Raw genomic sequence first — 6000 nt, forward strand, 5'->3', positions numbered from 1 at the left:
AAGCTTGTATGCCGTGAATAAAGAAATTTTCAAAGTATTGAGCATACACCATGCGTACACTGCTTTAACAAATATGCTTAAGTCCCTAAAAGACACATGGTTTCACCACACCCAGAAATATACGACATACGTGGTGTAAAATCCGAGTAAATAAACTCATAAAGAATTTACCAACTGCTTGGAAAATGACCAAATGTATAATCAGCCTAAGCCATAATATTGGTCAATAAATATGCACACTTCCGTGGCAAAAAAGCAACGATATTGTATCCAACCGATTGCTTTATAAATCCAAACAGTCCCTTGACTATATAAAAAAAATTAGCTGGACGACTATATAAAGCTTCACTATTTAGCACCTTTTAAAATGCATTGTACCAACTCCTAAAAAGTTAAGTAACAGCGGTATAAAAGGATTTTAAGGTATTGGGCACTTGATCACGTGCACTTTTGCCTAAGCAAAAAATGCCTAAGTCCCTAAAAGAACGTGATAGGCCACACCTGAAAATATGGGCTGCAGACATATTAGGCCTAGACCCAAATATGCCCACCGATACCCTTGAGATAAGACGTGTATAGCACGCCTATTAATATGCTCCCGAGTGACAAATCTCCCGGGTGATGTAGATCAAGTACATATCATCTGAGTATCTTCTGAACCAAGCAGCTATCCCTCATGGAGAGTACCAAAGTAGATGTGATAATCAAATCCCGACTAGCGCAAGTACTCAGCTGATGGCCTTCGCGGGGAATGATGAATAATCCAGTCTGTGAGCATAAGAAATTAGCTCATGACCATGAATCCATGTTGAATGTGTTCGGAATTAATCCAAATTGAAGATATAATCCTCGCACTTGCGTTGATGAGCCCCTAAGCATGTAGCTTATCCTTCTGTTATAGTCACAATTGTCTATTGGTGGTAGCTGACGTAGTCAACATGGAGACGAAATGACCAACATGAAGATGATATCACCCATCAGAGCCGATGAAGATGTCAGTGGTGGTAAAGACAATGACACCAATCAAAGGTGATGAAGTCGCATAGCCGTGGAGACGAAGAAACCAGTCGGCAGCAGACAAGTCAGCCAACAGTGAAGACGAAGGCGCCCAACGACGGCGACAAAGTTGTGCAGCGATGGTGGCAAAATAATCAGTCAGTGATAGATGAGGCGACCGGTGAAGAAAACGAAGACGCCCATTAGCAGTAACACAATAAGCCAATCATGAAGGCGATGACACCAATCGGTGGCAACGAAGGCAAGCCAACGGTGAAGACGTAGATGCTCATCAACGATGATGGCAAAATCCACCGATCATGGAGATGACAAAAACAGTCGGCAACGGTAGATGCAATAGACGGTAATGACAATTGGCAGCAGTAGAGATGGCCGGTTATGATGACGAAGTTGCCTATCAATGGAAGCAAAATAGGCTAAATCGAAGAAGCATGACAGGATATTGATGATGACGACGATGTCGGTGATCCAGTCAATAGCAGAGTAATAGCTGATGATGACGACGAGGTCACCTATCAGCAATTGCGTAGTAGGCCAACCGTGAAGGTGAAATAATAAGTCGGCAATGAAAGTCGGCGATGACGGAAGAAATCGAAGGCAAAGATGTAGTCACCCATTACCAACAGCGGAGATGTCTGGGCCGATGAAGTAGAGTTGCTGGTGATGATGTCAGTGATAATAATTCATCAAATTGTTGAGAAGATATCCATGCTCGAGTAGTTTTCTTGATGTTGGCATCTGCATAACTAAGATTGATGCAACGCCTCTTGATTTATGAAGATAATAGTAGAACTTGGTGTTGAAGCTGTTGGAGATGCTTCTCTTGGAGGAAAATAGATGTTGTTGTTCAACTCGTCAAATCTGAGTTGATTGTTTGATAACTCTAAACTCCCTTAGCTCGAACTTGGGAAGTTGAGAAACTTGAAGTAGATTGTGGCAACGTCCAGAAGCTAAAATTGTCGGTAAAATAATTGGAGTTGCTGAAGTAAAACGCCTATTCTGAAGCGTAGACGAAGATAATGACTCCCGAAGTTGACTCGTTGGCTAATTGATTGATTGCTTCATCTTGACATAAAACTTGTCAAATTTTGAGCCTTCTATTTGTGTAGCCCCCGACTATTTGGTTAGTTGGAAAACAACTGAACATAGAGTTAAGAACTGTAGCTTTTTGTCTAGTACTCATCATTTGATTGAAGATATACGTTGAGGATGTCTGAGTAGAAATATTGAAGATTGGAACACCACTTGTTGTAGTAAAATAACACGGCATCATATTTGGTGAAACATGCCGAGATGTCGAGGCACTTGTAGACGTCGTGGTTGGTGAACTAGCAAGGCTTGCGAAGTAGAGGCAATAGAGTTTGCCAGTGCCAAAGATAATGAAGATGAAGTCGCTCAACCATGGTGACAAAGTTGCATAGCCATGATGACGTGAACACGAGTCGGCGGCAACCGAAGCAAACCGGTGGCGAAGACGCGTAGTCGTGAAGATAAAAACCCCAGTCGGCGGCAGCATAATCAGTCGGTGATGGAAGAAGCAAAATGATGATGAAAACGAAGATGTCCTTGAGTGGCGGCATAAAAGGCCAGCGTGAAAGCGAAGACACCATGGACGGCGGTGGAGATGAGCCGGCGGTGATGACGATGACGCCCATCGTCGGTGGTGTGACCAACCAGCCGTGGAGGCAAGGACACCAGTCGGCGGCGACGACGACAGGCCAACGGCGAAGACGTAGAAGCCCATCGACGATAGTGTGACCAACTAGCCGTGTAGGCAAAGACACACCAGTCGGCGGCAGCGGAAGCAAGCTGGCGGTGAAGACGATGACGCCCATCGACGGTGGTGTGACCAACCAACCGTGGAGGCGAGGAAACACCAGTCGGCGGCAGCTGAGGCAAGCCGGTGATGAAGACGTAGACGCTCAACAATAGTGGTGTGACAACTTAACCGTATAGCTCGAGGACACCAGTCAGCGGCGGACGAGGCGGCCGGTCAGTGAAGACGATGACGCCCAACAACGGCGGTGTGACCACCCAACCGTATAGGCGAGGACACTAGTCGGCGGCGGACGAGGCGGCCGGTTGGTGAAGACGATGACGCCGAACGACGGCGGTGTGACCACCCAACCGTATAGGCGAGGACATCAGTCGGCGGTGGAGGCAAGCCGACGGTGAAGATGATGACGTCTATCGACGGTGGTGTAACCAACCAACCGTGGAGGCGAGGAAACATCAGTTGGCGACAGCTGAAGCAGCCGGTCGGTAAAGACACAGACGCCCAACAACGGTGGTGTGACGAACCAACCGTGTAGGCGGAGACACTAGTCGGTGGCGACAGAGGCAAGCCGGCAGTGAAGACGTAGACGCCCAACAACGGTGGTGTGACCACCCAACCGTATAGGCGAGGACACTAGTCGGCGGCGGATGAGGCGGCCGGTCGGTGAAGACGATGATGCCCAACAAAGTCGGTGTGACCACCCAACCGTATAGGCGAGGACACCAATCGGCGTCGACGGAGGCAAGCCGACGGTGAAGACGATGACGCCCAACAACGGTGGTGTAACCAACCAACCGTATAGGCAGAAACACCAGTCGGCGTCGGCGATGGCAGGCCGGCGGTGAAGATGTAGATGTCCAATCAACGATGGTGTGACCAAACAACCGTGTAGGCGGAGACACCAGTCGGCGGCGACGACGGCAAGCCGGTGGTGAAGACATAAACGCCCAACAACGGTGGTGTGACCATCCAACCATGTAGGCGAGGACATCAATCGGCAGCGGCGATGGCAGGCCGGCGGTGAAGACGTAGACGCCCAACAACGGTGGTGTGACCATCCGACCGTATAGGCGAAGGCACCAGTCGGCGACGGTAAAGGCAAGCCGGTGGTGATGTTCTGACCGATCCCTTCTTGAAGCGTAGGAGATAAGCTAATAGCCATGAATCCCTATTTTGCATATCCGGATCTGGATCCTGCATAACAAACATATAGGATGAGTAGTATCTGATGTAAATACAGTACTTGAGGAAAATTTAAGTATTTTAAAATATCTATAAATATGTATTTCTCCTCTTGTCAATTTTGATTTCCCCGAGCAGATGATTCCTTACGTTTAAACACTCTGCCCGATTACTCATTGACATGAGTTCGTCATTAATGAAACAAAGTTTCACACATCAGAATTTACTACTCGGGTACTTTTGCAATTGTTAAGAGCAGAAAACAAATTATCTTATCCCTATGCTTTTGATTTCTTCCGAGTAATGCTTAGAACCTTGCGTTACTCGGTCTATCCAATGAGCCCCCGGGTTCTAGGAATCGGCCCAAAGGCAACTATCCATCAACAAACTAAACATAAAGCATAGGAAGATAGAACTCTATAACTTGATAGGCACTTTATTTTTACTCGGATTATTCACAAGCAATCAAGATAAATATTGTGAAAATTATTGAAAAAATATGATATAACATCTATAGCCCCCGACTCACTACTCAATAGAGAACCAATTGATGTAGTGAGGCAGAGGAAAAGAAAAATATCATATAAAAATGATGACTTAGCTTTTTGGTATTCCCCTTGGTGACGACAGAGATGGCTGATGTGGGAAAAAGGTCGTCCATCAATAGCGACTAAAACACCAGCCATGGAGGCAGCTGAGGCGACTGGCGATGAAGATGAGGACGCCCATCAACGGTGGTGTGACCAATCGGCGGTGTGACCAGCTAACCGTATAGGCAAAAGCACCAGTCAGCGGCGGCGAAAGCAGGCCGGCGGTGAAGACGTAGATGCCCATCAACGGCAGTGTGACCAACCAACTGTGTAGGCAGAGACACCAGTCAATGGCGGTGAAGGCAAGCCGGTGGTGAAGACGTAGATGCCCATCGACGGCGGTGTGACCAACCAACCTTGTAGGCGAGGACACCAGTCGGCGGCGGCGAAGGCAGACCGACGGTGAAGACGTAGACACCCATCGACGGTGATGTGACCAACCAACCGTATAGGCACAAACACTAGTCGGCGGCGGCGAAGGCGTACAACCGTGGTGGCGAAAACCACCCGTAGGCGATGACAAAGGCAGCCGTTGGTGAAGAAGAAGGTGTATATGTGTCATCAGCGGAGTATGGCATGCTTGATTGAATCAGAGACGATATCTCCCGATGATCTCAGCCAATATGTTATATATCCTGATGTATGTTGTGTGGATTCCATAAAAAAGGTTGCTGTGTGCATGTATCTGTCTAGGTAGGTAGATCACGCACGTGCATGTATAGCATGGACAGAAGTGGCTTTGATCGATGCCATTAAGGGGTGAAAACGGTACAGAATATTTCCGGATTCCGGGCAGGTTTTCGAAAACGGAATCGGTCGGTTGGAATTTTTTTGGAATTTTTCGGAAACGGAAACGAATACGGAAATATTTTCTCGGAAACGGAATCGAAAATGATAAGAGCAGTTTCCGACGGAACTCGGAATCGGTCGAAAACTTTCCGAAAACTCTCTCGGAATTTCCGAAGTTACAAAGTCCATAATACCTCCCGCTTGCCCAGCCCAACCCACTACAGCTAACCCTACCCTAGTTGAGGAGAGTGAGAGGTAGGGATGGCAATTTCCCCCGCGGGGCCAGGTCCCCTGCGGGGACCCACCCCTACGGGGGCGGGGGCGGGGCCGATTTTCGACCCGCGGGTGCGTCGGGGACGGGGCCCCGCATTTGGGCGGGGAGGGGATGGGGGACTGATTTCACCCGCGGGTGACCCGCGGGGCCCCGGGGAGTACATATAGACCTCAAAATATAGATCAAAGAAAGCCCAAAAAGCCCAGCCCACTAAAAAAATCCTTAACCCTAGCAGCACTGCAGCACAGCAGCAGTGCAGCACATCCCTCAGTCTCTCTCCTCCCCACATCCATTCCCCTCCCCTCCCGTCATCCACTCATCCCGTGCGGCTGTGGCGTGAGCCGCGTGACCTAGGCGGCGGCGCGCGCTCG

Source organism: Oryza sativa, chromosome 2 (assembly GCF_034140825.1).
Source record: "Oryza sativa Japonica Group chromosome 2, ASM3414082v1".
NCBI lineage: Eukaryota > Viridiplantae > Streptophyta > Magnoliopsida > Poales > Poaceae > Oryza > Oryza sativa.